This window comes from Ranitomeya variabilis, chromosome 1 (genome assembly GCF_051348905.1).
Source record: "Ranitomeya variabilis isolate aRanVar5 chromosome 1, aRanVar5.hap1, whole genome shotgun sequence".
NCBI classification, from domain to species: domain Eukaryota; kingdom Metazoa; phylum Chordata; class Amphibia; order Anura; family Dendrobatidae; genus Ranitomeya; species Ranitomeya variabilis.
This window is the reverse complement of record NC_135232.1, coordinates 976,503,746-976,530,043: the sequence shown is the minus strand read 5'-3', so window position 1 is coordinate 976,530,043 and position 26,298 is coordinate 976,503,746. Positions and strand designations below refer to the sequence as shown.

The 26,298-nt window shown below is 41.2% G+C and overlaps 1 protein-coding gene across 5 annotated transcripts in view; it reads left to right on the top strand.

Annotated features, from left to right (window-relative positions):
- Positions 1–26,298, top strand: part of MAP9 (microtubule associated protein 9) — a 241,463-nt gene that overhangs the window by 33,294 nt on the left and 181,871 nt on the right. For 2 of the 5 annotated variants that reach the window (XM_077279393.1, XM_077279390.1), the window contains exon 2: positions 17,685–17,935. The exons of the other annotated variants lie outside the window; for them this stretch is intronic. The gene's annotated coding sequence lies outside the window, so the exon portion shown is untranslated. The remainder of the gene's footprint in view (positions 1–17,684; positions 17,936–26,298) is intronic. 5 annotated transcript variants of the gene reach the window in all.

Sequence of the window (26,298 nt, the reverse complement as noted above, 5' to 3'; positions counted from 1 at the left end):
TAACCTTATAAAGTGACAGTGGTCAGAATTGTAAAAATTAGCCTGGTCATTAAGCTGCAAATGGCGCTGTCACTAAGGGGTTAAAATCCACAATTTAAAGATTGTATCTTCTTTTTGGATGTGCAGCTGGTAAATACTACTTGTCATCTAATTACTGTTACTATTAACATTACAGAACAGTAGTCCAAAAGTTTCAGCTAAAGGATATTTATTTTGTAATAGATCAAGGATCCCTTTCCTAATAGAAAGGAGTTGTTTAAAGTCTTGTAAATCTTTGACCTACTAATTTCCAAGAAGCTGGACATTTTTCTTTACTAAGTAGCTCAATAAATTGAAGAGATTTTTTTTTTTATTTGTTCGTATGTGGAGATCTTCTGAAATTTTGCAAGCTTTTTCCAGGATGAAACGGTTGCTGAAAAAGTCGGGTATAGAGAAGGGGTTAAAGATGGACTGATAATGTTTCAATCTAATAGATTGTAGAGGTAGATAGCTGATAAAAGACAGTTCTGTCAATCCAGGCTGAGAAAAGATTTGCTTTTAATCCAATTCTGTTTTGTTATTAAGGTTTGGGTAATAGTTGCTTGTTAATTTTAGACCTCCTATCTTCTTACTTTTCATTAATATTTTTTGAGATTCTACCTTTTTTTCTGTTTCCATATATATTTGTTTAAAATTGTTTGTGTTAAAAATGTTAACGGTATGATCTGTAGCTATGTTTAGGTAGGTAGTACAAGGATTATTTTGCCCTAGTAGTTGCTCATGAAAGGTACTAACCACTGCACACTCAATGTGGACGTCAAGACCTGTCATATTGGAGATGGTCCGACCCAGTCCTAATGGTATCAAAATTTGGCCTGTCAGTCACATTTTGTTCAATTTTCATGCTTATAGCAAACCAACTACAAGTTTACATTAGATTTTTTTTTTACTTACAGTACTTCAATGATTGCTGTATCTACATGAATTCCGAAACTATGGATAGGTGAATGTGCTTTCTGCCAAGCAGTATTAATATATCAGTTGCTTTAAAGGATTGCTGCTGCTCATATATTTTGTTTTTTTTAACATTGGCCGAGACACCGCTCAAAAGCGGCCTTCAAATTACCGTATATAAAAGATTTGCTGCTTATGAAGGAAATTCTTTCTCTGGGATTTTTCCTCTAAACCTTGTGTGGAAAGTAATAATGCATTAGATCAAGAAAAAAGTCATAAAAAGTGAAGCTGTGCTGCTCAGGATTCCATTAGAGGTTTCTGTCTAGACCCTGTGAAGTCTCTGCTAATGTAAGGCCAGACAAATCATTCAGCGCAAACACTAGATAAAATGCAACAGTAAAACTCTGCTAAATGCTATATTATGTGATGTAAAGCAGAGCAGACTTGTTAAAACGTATTAAGCAGAAAAATAATTCTTTATTGCAATTTCCACCTCAATGGATGCTTTATTATCATCAAACAGAATTAAGGCTTTTAAAACCTCTGTAGTACTAACTGTAAAATCATCTCACACATAATACAATGGTCTTTCGCCTTTCTCTATCCTTCTATTACAGTTTTATCTCTGTCAAATGTTTTAACAATGGCACAAATGCGAACAGTAGCTACAAGGAAATGCCAGGGTTATTACCAGATAGCATCAGCCGGGCTGACAACGCCATTAGCAAGGAGAAATAGGAGGGCCCGTTAGTAAGAGTCGCCAGTGCACTACACATGAACGGGGCTGCACTGCAATACCTCACCCCTCCCATGAATTAGAAGGTTTTTGGAAACCGGCAGCAAAGTTCTCTGAATTTTGTTTAAAGGGAATATGCAAATTGCCTCTTCTGAGAAAACGAGGACTTGACTCTATAGCGCCACCTGTTGGAAGTAGCGATCCTACAAGTCACAATCAACCCTTTAACGAGTCGTGCAATATGACTTAGGATAAAGGGAATGTCACCAACTGTGACCCAACTAATCTCTTAATATGGGAATACAGGATATAGACTGCTGAAAACAGTCGTCCCTGTGTGCCTCATGGATGATGCCTTCATGATTTATGTAAATGAGCTATTCCAGGCAATGGGGTGGACATTGCCCAGAAGATAATGCTGCCTGTTTCCTTCATTATTCGGTCTTTCTCCTCCTACATCATCACTATGTCCCTGTGACATCAGGTGAGCAGTCGGAAATCCAGAAGCTGCGCGTTCTGACTGCTGTTGCTCCTCTTCAATGTTTTTCCCACTTTTTTATTTTAATTATTTTTGTTAAGACCAAAAAAGCCCTATAAAATGCAATTAAAAACATTTTCTCTTTTTTGTAACAATTTGGTTTTATAAGTCAGACTATTTTTTTATTATAAACATAGACAATTACTGGCAGCTGAATATTGCTACAAAAAACCAAGAAGAGATTCTAGCTAAAATTAATAATATACTTTATGTGATAATTCACAAAAACAAAAAATACAAAATACATAAAACAGGGTTGGAACAAAAGCTGCCATAGGAGGGAGGTGTACAAGGAAAAGTTGCCTCAGGTACCTGGAATAAAGTCTGCTGTAAAAACGTGCTTGCTTATGATGAAATACCTATGGGCTAGGTGAGCAACTTGAGATATTCGACATAGCATAAACTATAAGGTAACTTTAACCAGTATAACGGCCTGTATGGATTCACAAAGACTGCCCACCAAAAGAGATGAAAAATATAAGGAAACCCTTGTAAGCTAGTGTAAGTTTGATGCTTTGCAATAGACCAAGGAAGCTGTCAAGTATCGGGGTTACATATGCAACTTTTACCTGCGTAGTATAGATATAAGCAAAGAAATTCCAATTAGTACAACACCTTGTATGGTTTCGATAGCCAGGACACCTGCAGCAAACAGATGGAAGCAGCAACGCCCCGACCCCTATGCCATTTTGCTTAAGGTTCTTCCAGGGGGGTGTCTTAGTGCAGGGGGCGGTGTATTATACAGTGGCATGTAAACGTTTGGGCACCCCTTGTCAAAATAACTTTTATTGTGAACAATTTAACAAGTTGAAGATAAAATGATCTCTAAAAAGGCTAAAGTTAAAGATGACACATTTCCTTTGTAGTTTAGGAAGATATATATATTGTAATTTTTTTACATTTTAAAAATTACAAAAAGTAAAATGAGCCGATGCAGAAGTTTGGGCACCCTGCATGGTTAGTACCTAGTAGCTCCCGCTTTTGAAAGTATCACAGCTTGTAAATTCTTCTTGTAGCCAGCCAAGTGTCTTTCAAGTCTTGCTTGAGGGATTTTCATCCATTCTTCCTTGGAAAATTTTTCCAGTTCTGTGATATTCTTGGGTCATCTTACATGCACTGCTATTTTGAGGTCTAGCCACAAATTTTCAATGATGTTCAGGTCAGGAGACTGTGAGGGTTATTGTAAAACCTTCACCTTGCATCATTTGAGGTAGTCTATTTTGGATTTTGACATTTGCAGAAGTCATCCTCTTTTCAACTTCAGCTTTTTTACAGATTGTGTTATGTTTGCATCAAGAATTTGTTGAAATTTCATTGAATCCATTCTTCCCTCTACCAGTGAAATGTTCTCCGTGCCATTGGCTACAGAACTACACCAAAGCATGATTGAGCCACCCTCAAGCTTAATGGTTAGAGATAAAATTTTTCCTGAAATTCAGTGCTTTTTTTACTCCACACAAAAATTTAATCATTGTGGCCAAAGAGTACTATTTTAACCTCATCGGTCCACAGGATTTGTTTTCAAAATGCATCAGGTTTGTTTAGATATTCTTTTGCATACTTCTGATGCTGAATTTTATAGTGAGGATGCAGGAGAGGTTTTCTTCTGAAGGCCATATTTGTACAGTTGTCTCTGAAAAATAGAACAATGTACCACAACTCCAGAGTCTAGTAAATCTTTCTGAGGGTCTTTTGCAGTCAAGAAGGGGTTCTGGTTTGCCTCTCTAGCAATTCTACGAGCAGCTCTCACTGAAATTTTGCTTGCTTTTCCAGACCTTATCTGGACCTCCACTGTTCCTGATAACTGCCATTTCTTAATTTCATTTCAAACTGAGAAAAGAGCAACTTGAAAAAGCTTTACTATCTTCTTATAGCCTTCTCCTGCTTTGTGGACCACCACCATTTTCATTTTCAGAGTGCAAGGCAGCTGCTTAGAATAACCCATGACTGTTGTATTTTGGCACAAGGTTAGAGGTGGCTAGGTTTTTATAAAGCTGGGAAATTTGCATCAACTGCCCTTTCCTGACGATGATAGTAAACAAGCCATAACTCTAACAGGCTAATTAAGGTCTGAAACCTTGGTCAAAGTTATTTTAGCACAGAAATATCCAAGGGTGCCCAAACCTTTGCATAGGCCCATTTTCCTTTTTGTAATTTTTAAAATGTAAAAAATGACTATATTTTTTTTTTTTGCCTAAAATACAAAGGAAATGGGTCATCTTTACATTTAGGCCTTTTAGAGATCATTTAATCTTCAATTTGCTTAACTGTTCACAATAACAGTAATTTTGACCATGGGTGCCCAAACTTTTACATGCCACTGTATAGTGTATATGGTCCAGTAGAGATGGTTGTATGTGTCAAGAAAGATAAGCAAAGATGAGCCGAAGGTCCCCATTAGTGTAAAATTTCGACATGATGGAAGAGGCGGAGAAGGAAGCAGCTGCTCTGAGTATTACCGGCTCTTTGCATGCCTGCAACGTACCTTACATTCCAAAGGGACTTCCAGGGCAATGCTTGTCACGTGACTTGGCACCACCTGAAGTCTAAAGGCACGGCACACTCGCATGTGCACAATCAATCACAGCCGCTACACTTTACTGGTATTTCTATAGAGTCTGAGGTGTGGTGAGATGTACGTAGCAAAAGGGACTAGATCATGCCAATAGTTCCAGGGGAAAATGGAAAAAATAAAAGGTGAAATAAAAAATATTGAGGTTAATAAAAGGTGAGTGGAAGTACTCAATAGTGAAATATAGTATAAAAAGTGATGCTAATAAATTTTATTCGGTGTATAGCCAAAGTGAAAGAACAGTGTTCAAAATATTAACCCCTTCATGACGGAGCCCTTTTTAGTTTTTGAGATGGCTTCGCTCCCCTTCTTCCCAGAGCCATAACTTTTCTATTTTTCTGTCAATATGGCCGTGAGAGGGCTTGTTTTTTGCGGGACAAGTTGTACTTTTGAAAGGTGCCATTCCTTATACCATATTGGGTACTCAAAAAAACGGTAAAAAAAATTCCAAGTGCTGTGAAATTGCAAAATTCCACATCTGTTTTTTTATGCCATGTTCACCAAATGCTAAAACTGACCTACCATTATGAATCTCCAGGTGATTGCGAGTTCATAGACACCAAACATGCCTAGGTTCTCTTTCATTTAAGTGGTGGAAAAAAAAATACGAAGTTTGTTAGAAAAAAAATTATCATTTTCCAAGACCCATAGTGTCTCCATTTTTCGTGATCTGGGGTTGGGTGAGGGCTTATTATTTGCGCACTGAGCTGACCTGTTTAATGATTCCATCTTGGTGTGGATACGATCTTTTGATCGCCCATTATTGCATTTTAAAGCAATGCTGCGATGACCAAAAAAAGTAATTCTGTCCGTTTGACTTTTTTTTGCTACGCCGTTTACTGATCAGATTAATTATTTTTATAGCTTGATAGATCGGGCAATCCTGAACGCGGTGATACCAAATATGTGTATGTTTGATTTTTTTTTTTTTGAATGGGGCTAAAGGGGGGCGATTTGAACTTTTAATTTTTAACTTTTGGCATGCTTCATGAGTCTCCATGAGAGACGAGAAGCTGCCATAACCCGATCGGCTCTGCTACATACAGGTGATGATCAGATCGCCTTTATGTAGCATAATTGATCTCTTGCTATGAGCGCCGTCCACCGGGCGGTGCTCATAGCAATCTGGCAGTGACAACCATAGAGGTCTGCCGGAGACCTCTGGTTGTCATTTCAACCCATCGGTGACCCGCGATCACGTGACGGGTCACTGATGGGCGGGATTTCTGGCACGCTTACCGGAAGCGCACGTTAAATGCCGCTGTCAGAGATTGACACAGGATCGCGATTCCACCCGCGGCTGTTAGAGGCACATGTCATCTGTTCAAAACAGCTGGCATGTGCCGGGAAAGATGTGGGCTCAGCGCCGGAGCCCACATCACAGGGGTGACACGACATGCGCTGTACTAGTACGGTGCATGTCGTGAAGGGGTTAAAGATACATTTATTAAAGTAATGATTGATAAGTGGTCTGGTTAACACAATAGACAAAGTCTAAAATACAAAGGTAGATTTAGAGCAATAAAGTGCTAATAATAGTGCAGTGTTCTATAAATACCAATTCACAGAGGTTTTTAAAAAATAGTGGACATGTGGCCATATAAAGAGTATCCCCTAATATTCCCAGAAACATACTGACTCAAATGTGAAATCAACTATTTCCCATACCCTATTATCTCAATCTCCCTACAGATAATTCCCATATATGTACCCATCTCGACCAAAAAGAACCTTCCCCGTCCGTATAGTCCCTATCCATGATGCTAGTGAAGGCCCCAAACAGAATACCCTAAATAGTAGGACTGCCATAAAGACAAAATATAGAACATGGGGCAAACAAAATCACAAAAATAGATGCATATCCAAAAATATATAGTAAATTCAGTGAATGCATACAGCTGCCCACATCAATAGGTAAATCAGTTGATAATTAAAACACGTATATAGACAACAGTATATTGTGGGGTGGGGGCATTCATGAAAGATCAAATCTAAATAACTATATCCCTCTCAACCCTTCATATGCAGACATAACTAAAAAGGGGGGAGGAGAAAGATAAAGTATATGGAAAGAAGATCATAAGGAAGGCTAGATTACATTATCCACAACCATGGGGAAGAAATGGTTAACAACGTGGTACAAGTCGATGGTTTAGTGTCCATTTACAACCCCTCTCCAGGATCCAGTCCATGGTTGTTAGCCAATTATCACTCCTCTACACGATCCATTCCCTTTCATTTTATTTTCCTTTTCAAATTTTCTTTCCATTCTCGCATTCCTCCATATTGCTTCTTATTGTGTGGATAGAATATTTCATATATATTGGAGGAAAAACTACTCGCTCCTAAGTCTCCTCCATCAGGGACTCACAGAATTTTGTTCTCTGACCACGAACAAATTCTTCCTCCTGCCCCTTCCATGGTGGCTAGGCACTGTAAGAACCTTAAGGGCATTTTGATCCACAGTATCTATGACCCAGTCCGTAACAAAAGTCAGAAATCAACTAGCAAGTCAACAAGTAATGGATTTTTCCCCTGTGGACTCTGCAAAGCCTGTATTAATCTATCTAAGGCAAAAATGTTCAAGAACTTTGATGGTACTTGAGTGTATGATCTAAGAAAACATCTAAATTGCAGTTCCAGAGGTGTCATATCACGCTGAATGCTCCTGTCATAAGTTCTATGTTTGTCTTACCACTAGTGAACTGAAAGTACAGGTAAGAGAGCACGCCTGTGATATAGAGAAAGCCAAAACGTAGACTATCTTTCCCTCCTTAAGACCATCCCGTGTCATTTTAAACAATATCATAATTGTAGCCCTAGAAATTGCACAGGTCTTGACCAGTTCAATATGGATCCAAGAGGAGGTGACCTGGGTAGGGTACTGGACCAGTTGGAGAGTAAATGGATTTTCCTCCTGGGTACACTTGCTCCTCAGGGTCTTAATGAAACGACTGATTTTGGGGCATTTTTGTAGAAGTGCGTCAGTACGTACTGATTGAAGGTTTTGTGATTATTTGTTTTTTTAAGTTTTTGGGAGCTTGATTTTATTTCTTTTTACACCATTATGTTTTTTTTTTTTTGTCTTTTTATGCATTAATTGTTATCTTTTTTGCTGATTTGTTTTACTGTGGGTTCCCGTTTGGTATTAGAGAGCAAAATTCTGTTTTTTATTACAGTAGATAATTAAAACACATATATAGACAACTGCATATTGTGTGGGGGCATCCATGGAACATAAGAGATTACCTACGTCGTTTGAAGTGTCTAGCATCTTATATGTTGCTTTTGAGGCATATGCGATTAATAATGTTTTTTATTAGAGAGGCAGGGCTAGTAAATGTGATTTGGAAATGACAAACTTTTTATGTATTTTGTACCTATATTTAATGTTTACTTTTAATTTTAATTTATTTTACACATTGTGCCCCCCCATGATGTAAAAAAAATACCTTTAGTGGGCATTTCATTATTTAAATATTTTCATTAGTGATGAGTGAGTGTGCTCGTTACTCGAGTCTTCCGAGCATGCTCAAGTGTCAACCAAGTATTGCCGGTGCTCAGATGCGATGCTCAGATCCCTGCCCCGTATGGTGAGTGGCTTAAAGAAAGATGCAGAGATTGCCTGCCAGACACGGTTAAACTGCAGCCATGTTTATTGGCTATATTACAGCCACAAAATGCGGGGCAGGGATCCGAACATCGGCAATACTCTGTTAATACTTGTAACAGGGTCCGACAAATTATTCCTAATTACAAATGAAATGATGTCTCGTGGCTACATGAAGTTATTATGTAGGGACGTTTTAGATTTGTGGCTTCAGTGACATTATTTGTGCCAAATTAATCAGAGGCACACAATTCTTGATAAATTTGATTCTTCTTAAAGAGAGTTTTTCAACTTTTTTTTAAGAATGTTTTATTAACACTTTTAGGATTACAAAACCACATAACATATTAAAACAAATGAAATTGTAATAAATTGTTGATTCGATGTAGCATAGCGACTGGTCATGTGAATGATGGATGGTATGTATCGCAGAGGTGGGTGGCCCTGTGATGGAAGCCTGGGTATGTTTTGCTCAAGCAGATCTACTGCTGAGGGGTTTGTTTACATTGGGAAGGCTTCCAGGTGATTGGAGAGATGGCTGGGTTTGTAGGTGACTGAACCCACCCATCTCTCCAATCACCTGGAAGCCTTCCCAATGTAAACAAACCCCTCAGCAGTAGATCTGCTTGAGCAAAACATACCCAGGCTTCCATCACAGGGCCACCCACCTCTGCGATACATAACATCCATCATTCACATGACCAGTCGCTATGCTACATATTCCCCCCTCTGCCTAAAGCCGTAGGGCTTTGGCACTTTCTATTACCCGACCAGAGATCCTTCTCTGTCGTCCCTGACAGTCAAACCGTCTGTCAACCATTTCCGTCACACGCTTTGATAAGGACGACCCCTTGTCATTTCTTCTGCTACAGGATCTCCCGCTTAGGTCACTGAGCCCTGAGCTAAGTGAGGAGTCACTGCCTCTAACTCTTCCATCTGGCGTCAACATCTGAATGGGAGTCACCACCACCCAATCGGTCATCCTGTAACCTGCAGTCGCCCCTCACACAGGTCACAATTTCTGTTATGGCTACCCCTGCCATCCTGACTTTACCTTGGGGAGCACTATCCTTCCCCTGTGTCGGTGCCTCCGTCCGCACAACCTCGTACTCTGCTCTAGTGGTTGCTACTGGTAATGACACGTTACAGTCACCTCCCGGAGTTTGTGTCATACCCCACATTACGGTGAACCCTCAAGTTCCTTTCTAACAGGGTGTCAGCTTCACAGGTTCTATTTACCAGATCACTGTCAGTCATTTCGGTGTACACATTTGGTGACATCATGTCGGTAAGTTGGGCAGACGAACCCCTCACACTGGTCACCCCGATGTCTGACCCGTCAATTTTGGGACCCATTACTGACTTAACGTATGCCCCTGCAACAGTAATGAGATTCCATCCTCCAGCTGTAGAGGAACCCCCTCCTCCCACAAGTCTGAGGATAACTTACAGTACGGCCTACTATCCAATGATGCATTCACCACCGCCTCTTTTTTCCGCCATCCCTATTCGGGTTACCGCCCCTTTTTGGGACTCCGCCCCCTTTAGGGTCACTACCCCTTTTGGGACAACCCCTTTTTGGGCAACTACGCTCTTTTGGGTTACCGCCCCCTTTTGGGACTCCGCCCCTTTTCTTGGAAACCACCATTTGGTGGAACTCCACCCCTTTCCTTGGAAACCACCATTTGGCGGAACTCCACCCCTTTTCTTGGAAACCACCATTTGGCGGAACTCCACCCCTTTTCTTGGAAACGACCCTGTGGACTTCCCACAGTACTCTCAGGCCCCAGTTCGCACAGCACACCAATGTGACTCTGGCCCTTTAAGAGTCTGCACGCTCTAAACCAGCAATGTCTTTTTTTTTTTTTTCTCTCTGCTGCAACTGCAGCTAGACTTCGCGAGGCTCTGCACCGCAAACTTCGTGGACCCGCCGATCCACAGCAAGCCGCTTGTCACCTTCGTGGACCCGCCGATCCACAGCAAGCCGCTTGTCACCTTCGTGACCCCACCGAGCCACAGCAAACTTCGTGACCTCACCGAGCCACAGCAAGCTGACTCTCAGGAAAAAAAAAAACTCAGTCTCTCACTGACCCCGGTCAGAACAACACGGATTTCAGTCTGTTACACACCCGGCTTTAACACAGCCCAAATATAGTTTCTCACTGATCCCGATCAGCATAATACACGGTTTTCAGACCATCACCCGTTGGCAACTTCACGGGTTCCTGGACACCCCTCGGCCTCAGAGGTGCCCAGACTCAACAGTTTTCTCACTGACCCCGGTCAGTATTTACTCACGGTTTTCAAGACCGTTACCTGTCATTACCACACAGGTTCCCGGATCTCTCTTCTCCTCAGAGGTATCCCATAAACAGCAGTTCCTCACTGACCCCGGTCAGTATTTACACACGGTTTTCAAGACCGTTACCTGTTATTGCCGCACAGGTTCCTGGGACCCTCTTCTCCTTGAAGGTATCCCACCAATAACAATTCTCACTGACCCGGTCAGTATTTACTCACGGTTTTCAAGACCGTCCACTCTTCTGGCTCAGACCAGCCAGTGCTGCAACATGTGCTCTTCAGATCTTTGCCCGCATCCGAAACACCAATTGTAGCGTTTCACCCGCTACGGGTCTTGGGGATACTCACTTGGCAGCAGGATAAACACTTCAGGCACGATATCTCACACATATCAGTCCATATGGTTTATTCAAACTCCGCATAAACCAGACAGGGTACAGTCCATTTCATTACAGCCATGAAACATTAGACAGTTCACGTAGCAGATAGGCTTCTCTGCTGTATATTATAATACCGTTGTCCGGGGTTACCTCTCAGAAGTTCCACTCCTTACACTGACTTCAGGTCAGTCCCAGGTCCTCAACACAGACCGTCCAGGTCTACGGTCTCCAGGTGCTTCCAGGACGACTCCACTCCCAGGAGTCTCCAACACCAACCGTCCGTGCTATGTCCAGCACGCAGGCTCTCCAGCCTGGAATGGTCTCTGTGTGCTTCCAGGACGTCCCCACTTGGAACCGTCCAACACACAGGCCATTCTGCAGTGTCCTGCCAGGACACACGGAAGTGTGTCCACCCTGACAGACACTCACACACTCACTCAATCTCTCTCTCCATGTGCTACACACACCTCCTTTACATAGGTGTAACCACACCCAGGTACCTGTCACATGGCTAGTCAGGTGAGCGTGACATCACCACAGGTCCTTACACACAAAACCATCTTACGTGTTCAGACACGCCTCTTTGGCTGGGTTTGTAGGTGACTGAACCCACCCATCTCTCCAATCACCTGGAAGCCCTCCCAATGTAAACAAACCCCTCAGCAGTAGATCTGCTTGAGCAAAACATACCCAGGCTTCCATCACACCCACCTCTGCGATACATAACATCCATCATTCACATGACCAGTCGCTATGCTACATCGACTAGAAGGAAGCTATTCTATATATAACTTTATTATATAAGTCAATTTAGCAATAGGTTAATGAACAGTAAAGTTTAACAATAGCGTCAAATGAGCACCAAAAGCAACAATTCCCCATGTCTCCTCCTCTCTTCCATCAAGGTAAGATATAGTGATTGTAGAGGAAATAATGGTAGATGATCTCATCCTGATGGTTTTGTGTCTCTGTTGCAGACATAACAAGAAATGGAAAACTAAGGTAACATTAGCAGGGGATCTCGCATCAACAGCTTTAGTTTTGGACTAATTCTATTGTTTTAAACAATTTTGCAAGGATTTACATTTGTGGTAAGGTAAAAATTCTATAAAACGCTCCAATTCTCTACAAATTTTACACCAATGACCCACCCATCTGGAAGATATGTAACAAATGGCAGATCGGCATGAGTCTGACACACTCACCTATATGTGTGTATATATATATATATATATATATATATATATATATATATATATATATATATATATATATATATATATATATATATATATACACAGTCGTGGCCAAAAGTATTGGCACCCCTGCAATTCTGTCAGATAATACTCAGTTTCTTCCTGAAAATGATTGCAAACACAAATACAGCCAAATTGGATATAATTCCACACCAAACATAAAAAAGGGGGTGGACAAAAGTATTGGCACTGTTCGACATATCATGTCATGCTTCTCTAATTTGTGTAATTAACAGCACCTGTAACTTACCTGTGGCACCTAACAGGTGTTGGCAATAACTAAATCACCCTTGCAGCCAGTTGACATGGATTAAAGTTGACTCCACCTCTGTCCTGTGTCCTTGTGTGTACCACATTGAGCATGGAGAAAAGAAAGAAGACCAAAGAACTGTCTGAGGACTTGAGAAACCAAATTGTGAGGAAGCATGAGCAATCTCAAGGCTACAAGTCCATCTCCAAAGACCTGCATGTTCCTGTGTCTACCGTACGCAGTGTCATCAAGAAGTTTAAAGCCCATGGCACTGTGGCTTACCTCCCTAGATGTGGACAGAAAAGAAAAATTGACAACAGATTTTAACTCAAGATTGTGCGGATGTTGGATAAAGAACTTCGACTAACATCCAAACAAGTTCAAGCTGCCCTGCAGTCCGAGGGTACAACAGTGTCAACCCGTACTATCCGTCGGTGTCTGAATGAAAGGGGACTGTATGGTAGGAGACCAAGGAAGACCCCACTTCTTACCCCGAGACATAAAAAAGTTAGGCTGGAGTTTGCCAAAACTTACCTGAAAAAGCCTAAAAAGTTTTGGAAGAATGTTCTCTGGTCAGATGAGACAAAAGAAGAGCTTTTTGGGCAAAGGCATCAACATAGAGTTTACAGGAGAAAAAAAGAGGCATTCAAAGAAAAGAACACGGTCCCTACAGTCAAACATGGCGGAGGTTCCCTGATGTTTTGGGGTTGCTTTGCTGCCTCTGGCACTGGACTGCTTGACTGTGTGGATGGCGTTATGAAGTCTGAAGACTACCAACAAATTTTGCAGCATAATGTAGGGCCCAGTGTGAGAAAGCTGGGTCTCCCTCAGAGGTCATGGGTCTTCCAGCAGGACAATGACCCAAAACACACTTCAAAAAGCACTAGAAAATGGTTTGAGAGAAAGCACTGGAGACTTCTATGGTGACCAGCAATGAGTCCAGACCTGAATCCCATAGAACACCTGTGGAGAGATCTAAAAATGGCAGTTTGGAGAAGGCACCCTTCAAATATCAGGGACCTGGAGCAGTTTGCCAAAGAAGAATGGTCTAAAATTCCAGCAGAGCATTGTAAGAAACTCATTGATGGTTACCGGAAGCGGTTGGTCGCAGTTATTTTGGCTAAAGGTTGTGCAACCAAGTATTAGGCTGAGGGTGCCAATACTTTTGTCTGGCCCATTTTTGGATTTTGTGTGAAATGATCAACGTTATGCTTTTTGCTTCATTCTCTTTTGTGTTTTTTCATTTAAACAATTAAATGAAGATAATAATATCAAAGAATTTGTGTTTGCAATCATTTTCAGGAAGAAACTGAGTATTATCTGACAGAATTGCAGGGGTGTCAATACTTTTGGCCACGACTGTATATATACATATATATATATATATATATATATATATATATATATATATATATATATATATATATATATATATATATATATATATATATATATATATATATATATATATATATATATATATATATATATATATATACATATATGAGACAGTTGGTGCGTTCGCAACCCGGGGTCCACCGTGCAGGAGAGAAACCTGCTGCTAGTAATAGGCGGTACTAAGTGGCGGTATTAGCGAACTCTGTTACTTCACAGATTCGCTAAAATAACAAGATGCTGTGCCCTGTTAAGCTCACAGAGGAACACAGCTACCAAACAGCAAAACTGTGGTCATGCAGTTAGAATAGCAGACAAACAACTCCTCACCGGAGGTGCCGGTATTCTAGGGGCTTATTTCAGCCCAACCCTGACCACATACAAGCATGACCACACTGGCGCTGAGCTCTTTAACATTGGTTTGATACTAGCATGGCCATGCGCCCCTTTATAGTTTTAGCACTCAATGACCTTAGTAGTGGTCCAACAGGAACCGCTTCAGTACCTGCGCATGGGACCCCCTCACCTCCAATGGGAGGTTGTCCCATGGGCATGCCCAGTATGGAAAAAGCAGGACTTAGTCCCAGAAAGATCTGCTTGCTGCTGATCAGCCCTGGCTACAAAGGCAGAGCCTGGAAGAACAGTTGTAACCAGTCACCCAATATCCGCCTGAGTCAGATGCTGGGACCGACGTCTCCGCTGAGCAGGCTCCACTGCGACAGGAGAAGAATGGGAGACCGCAGCGAAGATGGTTCGAGATTCCCCCTGTGCAGAGGTGGGAACTCGACACCTAACCTCTATTAGCTGATGTTAGCAGCTGTGAAGGTGAACCCTACAGCTCCTCCAACGGTCTAGTGGATGAAACTGGGTACTGCATATTCACAGAAAGAAAACTCCAGCTCCACGAAAATCCAAAAACTATTTATTGGTGTGAATAGAAAAAACTCCAATTGGTGAATTAAAAAGCCATGGTAGTAGCTAAAGCAACTACTTTCAGGCATTGAAACCCTTAATCACGGATTTTCATGGAGCTGGATTTTTCTTTATTTGCAATCATTCATGCCCAAGGCACAGACGCTTCCTTAGTTCTGGATCTTCAAACCGTGCATGCGGGTGAGCTGGACTCTATCTTTCCCTGACTGCACATTCACCCCTATTTGAATGAATGCCTGTGAGGCTGTTGAGTTTGGGTGGGAGAATTGAGGTCGAATTGTACATCACAGACCACAACACACAGATGTGCGAATGCAGTCTTAGTCTGTTTGTCTTTGGGCTCCAAGAATTGGCTATAAGTTAAAGGTACCTTCACACTAAACAACTTTCCAACGAGAACGACAACGATCCGTGACGTTGCAGCGTCCTAGATAGCGATCTCGTTGTGTTTGACACGCAGCAGTGATCTGGATCCTGCTGTGATATCGCTGGTCAGAGGTAGAAGTCCAGAACTTTATTTGGTCGTCAGATTGGCGTGTATCGTCGTGTTTGACAGCAAAAGCATTGATGCCTGCAATGTTTCTTCATGGAGCGAACTGGAGCGAACAACCAGCGAGAACGATAAGTACGTCACAGGATCGCTCCTGCATCGTTCTGCTGTTGCCGGTGTCTGACGTCTCCTAGCGACCTAAACAGCGACGCTGCAGCGATCGGCTCGTTGTCTATATCGCTGCAGCGTCGCTTAATGTGACGGTACCTTAAGTCCATGCAGTTCTTGACTAAAGTGACTGTAATAGATTCCTGAGCAATTACTCTTACCAATCCCATCAAAGTACAATACAAAAGTAGTTATTTTTTACAATTAGAAAATCTTGATCTTTTAGAAGGGTTTTTTCGATGATGATGTTTTCAATTACTCCTGTACAGAGTAAAGGTTGTCAGTTAATCATTCAGAGCAGGATAATTTCACTAGAACATTGCAAGTCTCAGCATCTCAAGCAAAAAATATTTTTAAATAATTATTTATATAAAATTTGTTAATAATACTTTCAGTAATGTGCCTTCAGTTGCTATTATCATTTTGTCTTGTAATAACCTTTTCCTCACAAAAAAAAACCTACCAGTACATTGGCAAACTCAAAATGACCACAAATCGGCTCAGTCACTTGTAAACAGTGATTTTATCAAATAACAGATCTGGAAAACAATGTACCGTAACTATTTTCTATTTAGATCTGAGGGTATGTGCACACGTCAGGATTTCTTGCAGAAATTTCCTGAAGAAAACCAGAAATTTTCTGCAAGAAATCCGCATTTTTTTTTTGCGTTTTTTTCCCGTTTTTTTTAGCATTTTGCAAGCGAAATTAGCTGGCAGAATGCTAAAGTTTTCCAAGCGATCTGTAGCATCGCTTGGAAAACTGACTGACAGGTTGGTCACACTTGTCAAACATAGTGTTTGACAAGTGTGACCAACTTTTTACTATAGATGCTGCCTATGCAGCATCAATAGTAAAGAGATATCATGTTAAAAATAATAAAAAAATAAAAAAATGGTTATACTCACCCTCTGCAGACAGCCGATCTCCTCAGCGGCGTCCGTTCCTATAGAAGGCGTGTGCAGGACCTTCGATGACGTCGCGGTCACGTGACCGCGACGTCATCGCGGTCATGTGACCGCGACGTCATCGCAGGTCCTTCACACACACCATCTATAGGAACGGAAGCGGCAGCATGCACCGCTGAGGCGGGAAGACTCCGGGGGCCATCGAAGGTGAGTATATGACTATTTTTTATTTTAATTCTTTTTTTTTTTTACCAATTATATGGTGCCCAGTCCGTGGAGGAGAGTCTCCACTCCTCTACCCTGGGTACACCAACCGCACATGATCCGCTTACTTCCCGCATGGTGGGCACAGCCCCGTTCGGGAAGTAAGCAGATCAATGCATTCCTAGGTGTGCGGAATCCCCGCAATTCTGCAAATTTAATGAACATGTTGCTTTTTTTTCCGCAATGCGATTTTTTTCGCGGAAAAAAAATGCAACATTTGCACAGAAATGCGGAATACACTTAAAATAATGGGAGGCATATGTAAGCATTTTTTTCGCGATTTTATAGCGAAAAAACGCGAAAAATACTGAACATGTGCACATGGCCTGAAAGTTATTATTGGTTAATACAATTTAATGGCTAACTGAAAAGATGGTAACAAATTGCAAGCTTTCGAGACTACTCGTGTCTCTTCATCAGGCATAGACTAATACAAAATCTGAAGTCACATATTTATACACATCAGGACACAGAAATAATGCAATAGATAAGACAAGTGACGTGAAGCAGAACTATCAGTATGGGAAAGGGAGAAACAATTGTGACCATAAATATTGGAACATTTCATAGATAAGGAGTGTGAAAGTTTTTTTTGTCCTCAGATTGAGGTCTGGTCCAGGGTTGTGATGCCCCCACAAGGCCTGAGGAGCAGATTCCTTAGTTGATGTAGAAAAACATAAATCCATACAACACATTCTTTCCTGCACCGAGTGTGTCAAAGGTTGTCATAAGTTTGTACTCCCAAATTTTTCTGTCTGAGATTTGATGACAGCAATTTCATGTCTATGATGTTGTGATCAGGGATACAAAAATGTTTGGCCCCTACATACAGACCGCCAGTTGGACGTTTGGTACATATAATAAAGTACACTACATTAGATGTGATGCAGCTGAAAGTACTTGGGATCTTGTAGTCCTGCTGTGAGCTGGATTTTTCTGCTTTCTTCATTAGATGTTGCACCCTGCCCAGGTGCTATCCGTGCTCCAGAAGTGTGGAGTTGCAGGTGGTGAGCTGAATTTTCTTCTGTGATTTTGACTGCTAAAAGAAACCTGCATCGTTTAATATGAAGGTGAAGTGCTTCTAATCAGTGCAAAAGTAGGAGAAATCAGACTCTCCGGTATTCTGGCTCATCTCTCGTTGCGGTAAACCCATGACACCTGATTTCAGCTTAAAGCAATCTTCATGCATTTTAGTCTTTGCAGGTTGGTAATTTTTTAAAATCTTAAGTTGCAAAAAAAACATAACCTAGTTAAACTGAAATAGCTGTATATAATCTAACAAGGCTTCTTTTACACATACCGTTGTTTTACGGGCCCCAATAGATTTCTATGGGTCCGCAATAATTTCACGGTGCGCCGTATAGCCGCATTTACGACCATGAAAAAAGATCGAGCCTGCTCCATCTTTTTCACAGCTTACGGACATGGCCCCCATTGAAAATCAATGGCACTGCAAAAACAACGGAAACTTGTTTTTGCGGTGCACCGTGACTTTCGGTTTTGAGGAAGCCTGAAAAATGGTGATCCGCAAGTTTTTTGCTGTCCGTTTATTGCGGCAGACCTTGAAAATTGTGGCGATGCGGCCCGCAATAACGGGCCGCAAAAAACCCGGTATGTATAAAAGAAGTCTAAGGCTTATTTAGTCGAATACAAATTTCCAAAACAGCAAAAAAATCAGACTGATGCCAAATCCAGTGCACTTGTCATTGCTGTGCTACTAATGCCATCTAGTGTTAGAATCCACTAGTTGTGGTTTTTCTTTTTCTAAGAATTGCCAATAAATGTTTATAGGTATTAACTATAGTAACATTTTCAAAATGTCAGAATTTGTAAAATAAGAGGGGCTGAATTGGAAAGTTTAAAAATCTGAAAAAGAAGCTATATTTTATTCCTTAAAGGGAACCTGTCACCAGCAGAAACTCTATTAAACCTGTAGATGTAGGCTTAATCTGCAAGTTAAAAGAATTACTAACCTGCCCAATTCTGCACGTAGCCGAACGCTGCGGGGAGAAAATGAACTTTATTCTTCCTGGCAGCATTCAGGTTTCAGTAACAGATGGTGGCATTAGAGCGGGTTCAGTCACTGCTTTGATAATACAGAGCAGCGGCTATAACCATGCCCCTGTCCTGACTGACACTGGCTCTGTATTGGGAACAGCTGTTAGTTAGAGCCGGGGGGCATGGTTACAGCCGCCGCTCTATATACTCATAGAAGTGACTGAACTCGAATACTGCCGGGGAGAATAAAGTTCATTTTTCTCCCCGTAGCGTTCTGCTAATTGCGGTCACCGGCAGGTTAATAACGCTATTACTCTGCAGATTAACCCCATACAGTGGGGAAAAAAAGGATTTAGTCAGCCACCAATTGTGCAAGTTCTCCCTCTTAAAAAGATGAGAGAGGCCTGTAATTGACATCATAGGTAGACCACAACTATGAGAGTCAAAATGAGAAAACACATCCAGAAAATCACCTTGTCTGATTCGGCAAGACTTATTTTTCAAATTATGGTGAAAAATAAATATTTGTTCATTAACAAAAGTTCATCTCAATATTTTGTTATATATCCTTTGTTGGCAATGACAGTGGTCAAACGTTTACTGTAAGTCTTCACAAGGTTGGTACACACTGTTGGTGGCATGTTGGCCCATTCCTCCATGCAGATCAACTCTAGAGCAGTGATGTTTTGGGCCTGTCGCTGGGCAACACTGACTTTCAACTCCCTCCAAAGATTTTCTATGGGGTTGAGATCTGGAGACTGGCTAGGCCACTCCAGGACCTTCATATGATTTTTACGAAGCCAATCCTTTGTTGCCCTGGCAGTGTGCTTGGGATCATTATCATGCTGAAAGACCAAACCACGTTTCATCTTCAATGCCCTTGCTGATGGAAGGTTTGCACTCAAAATCTCACGATCCATGGCCCCATTCATTCTTTCATGTACACGGATCAGTCGTCCTGGTCCCTTTGCAGAGAAACATCCCCAAAGCATGATGTTGCCACCACCATTCTTCACAGTAGGTATGGCATTCTTTGGATGCAACTCCGCATTCTGTCTCCTCCAAACACGAGTTTTGTTTCTACCAAACAGTTCTACTTTGGTTTCATCAGACCATATGACATTCTCCCAATACTCTTCTGAATAATCTAAGGCTACTTTCACACTTGCGTCATACGACGCACAACGAATTGCGTTGTTGCGACGTACCGACTCAAGCAGTGAAAGCGCTGCACAACGGGGGCAGCGGATGCTGTTTTTCAACGCATCCGCTGCCCCATTGTGAGGGGCGGGGAGGAGGGGGCGGAGTTCCGGCCGCGCATGCACGGTCGGAAATGGCGGACACGACGCACCAAAAAACTTTACATGCAATGTTTTTTTGTGCCGACGGTCCGACGCAACCGTCGCACGACGGTTGCGACGTGTGGCAATGCGTCGCTAATGTTAGTCTATGGACAAAAAACGCATCCTGCAAGCAATTTTGCAGGATGCGTTTTTTAGCCACAACGACGCATTGCGATGTGCAGTGCACGACGCAAGTGTGAAAGTAGCCTAAGTGCTCTCTAGCAAACTTCAGACGGGCCCGGATCTGTACTGGCATAAGCAGGGGGACACGTCTGGAACTGCAGTATCTGAGTCCCTGGCGGTGTAGTGTGTTACTAATAGTAGCCTTTGTTACGGTGGTCCCAGCTCTATGCAGGTCACTCACTAGGTCCCCACATGTGGTTCTGGGATTTTTGCTCACTGTTCTTGTGATCGTTTTGACCCCACAGGGTGAGATCTTGCGTGGTGCCCCAGATCGAGGGAGATTATCAGTGGTCCTGTACGTCTTCCGTTTTCTTATTATCCTACTGTTGATTTTCTAAAAACCAAGCTGCTTGCCTATTGCAGATTCAGTCTTCCCAGCCTGGTGCACGGTTACAATTTTGTTTCTGGTGTCCTTCGACAGCTCTTTGGTCTTCACCATAGTGGAGTTGGGAGTGTGACTGTTTGAGGTTTTGGACAGGTGTCTTTATACTGATAGCAAGTTCAAACAGGTGCCATTACTACAGGTAATGTGTTGAGGACAGAGAAGCCTCTTAAAGAAGTTGTTACAGGTCTGTGAGAGCCAGAAATCTTGCATGTTTTTAGGTGACCAAATACTTATCTTCCACCATAATTTGCAAAATAAATCTTGCCAATCAGAAAAGGTGATTTTCTGGATTTGTTGTCTCCTATAGTTGTGGTCTACCTATATCAATTACAAGCCTCTCTCATCTTTTTAAGTGGGAGAACTTGCACAATTGCTAAAGAAAAAGAGATAGGCCATAATGAGGGGATCACCATGAGACATGGACAATGTATAAATCTTTTATTTAGGCACAAAAAGCACAAACCAAGACATTAAAAACACTTAAAACCAGTAACACATGTGACATGACAAAGTGAAACATGAGCTCATAATAGAGCACCCAGACTGCCAACAGATTATCAGTGTGCTCACAGGGATTTTGAAATATAAACAGTATACCATCACAGATATACAGTTAAGTCCATATATATTTGGACAGAGACAACATTTTTCTAATTTTGGTTATAGACATTACCACAATGAATTTTAAACAAAACAATTCAGATGCAGTTGAAGTTCAGACTTTCAGCTTCCATTTGATGGTATCCACATTAAAATTGGATTAAGGGTTTAGGAGTTTCAGCTCCTTAACATGTGCCACCCTGTTTTTAAAGGGACCAAAAGTAATTGTACAGATTTAATAATTTTAAATAAAATGTTCATTTTTAGTACTTGGTTGAAAACCCTTTTGTTGGCAATGACTGCCTGAAGTCTTGAACTCATGGACATCACCAGATGCTGTGTTTCCTCCTTTTTGATGCTCTGCCAGGCCTTCACTGTGGTGGTTTTCAGTTGCTGTTTGTTTGTGGGCCTTTTGTTACAAAATATATATGGACCTAACTGTGTGACAAAATCCATTTCAAGATGAAAATGCAAATGCATCGTGGACACCTCCTCCTGACCTTAAGTAAATAAATCACCCTTCCTTATTAAGAGCCAAATATAGCTAGACAACACTAAGTCCCTAAGCAGTAGTAAAAATAGGAGGGCTCAAATGGCAAAATACTATATAGGGAGAGAAAGATGCAGAAGTGGGGAAAAAAATATTTGTAAATAGTCATACATGATTAAATATGCACAATAACAAGTAAGGTGCCCACAAGCGATGGTTACCTATAGAAAATCCCTGTAAGGAATCAAAAGTCAATAATGGCATAAGTATGCCTGAGCACACATAGGAACAGCTGTGGCAGTGAAGAGACACAGAAGAATATGGGAATTAAACTGATGATGACCTTTGACACACTCAGTGCAGGAATGAATGTGTCGCATGGATTTATGTCTTTTTACATCAACTAAGGAATTTGCCCCTCAGCCCATGTGGGGTCATCACAACACAACCAGACCCCAATCAGAGGACAATAAAACACTCCTTATCTAAGAACTGGTCCAATATTTATGGACATAACTGTTTATCACTCATGGTAATTCTGCTTCACGTCACCTGTCTTATCCATGTTTTATTTTTCTGTCATGTGGTGTGCATAAACATGTGATTCTCCAGAATTTCTTTTAGTTTATGCCTGATGAAGAGACCTGAGTAGTCTCAAAAACTTGCAATTTGTTACCATCTTTTCAGTTAGCCATTAAATGGTATCAACCACTGAGGACTCTCAATTCTAAATATTTTTCAAAAACCAGCTATTCGTGAATCTGTTTGGGGGGGGGGGGTGTTTATACCATTCCACGTTTGCTAAAATCGAAAAAGCAGTTTTATTCTTCGGGTCAGTACAATTACAGCAATACCTCATTTATATAATTTTTTTTTGTTTTGGCGGTTTTATACGATAAAAACTATTTTATATAAAAAATTATTTTGCATCGCTTTATACTGAGGATAGTAGCTTTTTTATTTTTTTGCTGATGATGCTGTATGGTGGCTCATTTTATGCGGGACAAGATGACGTTTTCAGCGGTACTATGGTTATTTATATCCGTCTTTTTGATCGCGTGTTATTCCACTTTTTGTTTGGCAGTATGATAAAGCATTGTTTTTTGCCTTTTTTTTTTTTTACGGTGTTCACTGAAGGGGTTAACTAGTGGGACAGTTTTATAGCTCGGGTCGTTACGGACTCTGCGATACTAAATATGTGTACTTTATTTTTTTAATTTATTTAAAGAAATGTATTTATTGGAACAAAATATATATGTGTGTGTGTGTGTGTGTGTGTGTGTGTGTATATATATATATATATAATATAATAAATAAATATATATATATATATATATATATATATATATATATATATATATATATATATATATATGTGTGTATATGTATATATGTGTGTGTGTGTGTGTGTATATATATATATATATATATATATATATATGTATGTATGTATGTATGTATGTATGTATGTATGTATATATATATGTATATATATATATATATATACACACAGTCATGGCCAAAAGTATTGACACCCCTGCAATTCTGTCAGATAATACTCAGTTTCTTCCTGAAAATGATTGCAATCACAAATTTTTTGTTATTATCTTCATTTAATTTGTCTTAAATGATACAACACAAAAAGAATTGTCCTAAAGCCAAATTGGATATAATTCCACACCAAACATTTAAAAAGGGGGTGGACAAAAGTATTGGCACCGTTCGAAAAATCATGTGATGCTTCTCTAATTTGTGTAATTACCAGCACCTGTAACTTACCTGTGGCACCTAACAGGTGTTGGCAATAACTAAATCACACTTGCAGCCAGTTGACATGGATTACAGTTGAATCAACCTCTGTCCTGTGTCCTTGTGTGTACCACATTGAGCATGGAGAAAAGAAAGAAGACCAGAGAACTGTCTGAGAACTTGAGAAACCAAATTGTGAGGAAGCATGAGCAATCTCAAGGGTAGAAGTCCATCTCCAAAGACCTGAATGTTCCTGTGTCTACCGTGTGCAGTGTCATCAAGAAGTTTAAAGCCCATGGCACTGTGGCTAACCTCCCTAGATGTGGCCAGAAAAGAAAAATTGACAAGAGATTACAACGCAAGATTGTGCAGATGTTGGATAAAGAACCTCGACTAACATCCAAATAAGTTCAAGCTGCCCTGCAGTCCTAGGGTACAAAAGTGTCAACCTGTACTATCCATCGGGGTCTGAATGAAAAGGGACTGTATGGTAGGAGACCCAGGAAGACCCCACTTCTTAGTATTATCTGTCAGAATTGCAGGGGTGTCAATACTTTTGGCCATGACTGTGTGTGTGTGTGTGTGTGTGTGTGTGTGTGTGTATGTATATATATATATATATATATATATATATATATATATATATATATATATATATATATAATGTGTGATTTTTTTTTTTTTCATTATTTAGGAATTTTTATTTTTTATTTTTACACATGTAAATGTTTTTTTTGTTTTTTTACTTTGTCCCAGGCTGGGACATCACTATATATTGTCAGATTGCTGATGTGACACTTTGCAAAGCACTGTGTCAGATCAGCGATCTGACAGGCAGTGCTCCAGGCTTGCCGTCGCCTGGTCTGAGCAGGCGCTTGCAAGCCACCTCCCTGCAGGACCCAGAAGGAGCCCCATGACCATTTTGGATCCGGGGCCTGCAGGGAGGAAATTGTAGGAGACCCTCTGAACAACGCGATCACATCGCGTTGTTCCGAGGGTCTCAGGGAAGCACTCAGGGAGCCCCCTCCCTGCGCGATGCTTCCCTATGCCGCCAGAATGCTGCAATTATGTTTGATCGCAGTGTTCCGGGGGTTAATGTGCCGGGAGCAGTCCGTGACCACTCCTGGCACATAGTGCCGGATGTCATCTGTAATAATCAGCTGACACCAAGCAGCGATCGACCGCGCTCCCCCGTGAGCGCGGCCTATCGCCTATGACGTACTATCCCGTCCCTGGGAATCAATTCCCAGATCACCTGGACGGGCTAGTATGACATATGGGATTAAGAGGTCTGGATACACGTGATGAGAGCATTATACTGCCTCTGTACAAATCTCTGGTTAGACCGCACATGGAGTACTGTGTACAGTTTTGGGCACATGTGCTCAGGAGAGATATAATGGAATTATAGCGAGTACATAGGAGGGCAAAAAAATTAATAAAGCGAATGGGGAAACTACAATACCCAGAGAGATTAGCAAAATTAGGATTATTTAGTCTAGAAAAAAGACAACTGAGGGGCGATCTAATAACCATGTATAAGTTTATGAGGAGGCAATACAAATATTTCTCCAAGGATCTGTTTATACCAAGGAATGTGACAGTCACAAGGGGGCATTCTCTGCGTCTGGAGAGAAGGTTTTTCCACCAACGTAAAAGAGGATTCTTTACTGTTAGGACAGTAAGAATCTGGAATTCCTTGCCTGAGGAGATGATGATGGCGAACTCAGTCGAGGGGTTTAGGAGAGACCTGGATGTCTTCCTGGAGCGTAACAATATTATATCTTACAGTGATTAGGATCTATAGAAGGACGTAGATCTGGGGATGTATTCTGATGGAACTGGATGGACAAATGCCTTTTTTCGGCCTTACTATGTTACTATGACATCATCACGTCTTCTTTCGTTTGCTTGCGCCGAATAGTGGGAGGAGCCACCGGCTGCCTTCTCCAATAGATTCACACAGGCAGGGTTGCCTCCTCCACCATATATTGGGACACTGGTGGGGTTGCCAACTTGGCTTTATATTTTTTTTCTGGACAGCCAATTAAAAAATCAGACAGGTAAAACATTTTTTATTGACACATTGAAAAATTATTATGGATGTAAATGGTGCATATCTACAAGACATAATTATGATATGAAGACAATAGCTGCATTCACTATAAAATTATGATAATTAGTCAAAATTATTTGCAAACGTTTCTTCAGATTAAAAATAAAAATCACGGCCACCTTCAATTTTTTTTTTTTTTCAGACAGTCCAAAAAACTGCCATGTTTTCACAGACTGTCCTAGAATTTCTGGACGGTTGGCAAGCTTGGTCGTTGAGAAATGGTGCAGCCCGTGGGCCTCAATTTTCAGGCCATTTGGCTGCCTCAGTCCACATGCCAGACAGGACAGTCAGAGGTCCGGATCTCCAGCATGCTTCACTATGCTCAGGTCTGATGTATACTATGTGTTGGGGTGGGCGGAACACACTAATGAAATTATAATAATAAAGTGTATTCGCTACCCAGGGTCCACCGTGCAGAGATGGTAAACTGCAGCTAAGAGAACAATGGCGAGACTAGCAGCAAGCGTAACAGACTCGTTAACGTCACTCAGTGGAGTAGCACGTGGCTGTGCCAATCGCACACAGCGACGGAAAGATGCTCTGCAGAAGAGCTGTGTTATAGGCACATAGCCGAAAGTGATTAGACGCTAAACGTGAACCCTGTTGACTTCACAGGTGTTCACTATCTCACTGAGGCAAGGGAACTGGTAGTGGACTTGGACGCAGCACGATCACACATGGAACTCCTCTCCAGAGAAGCCG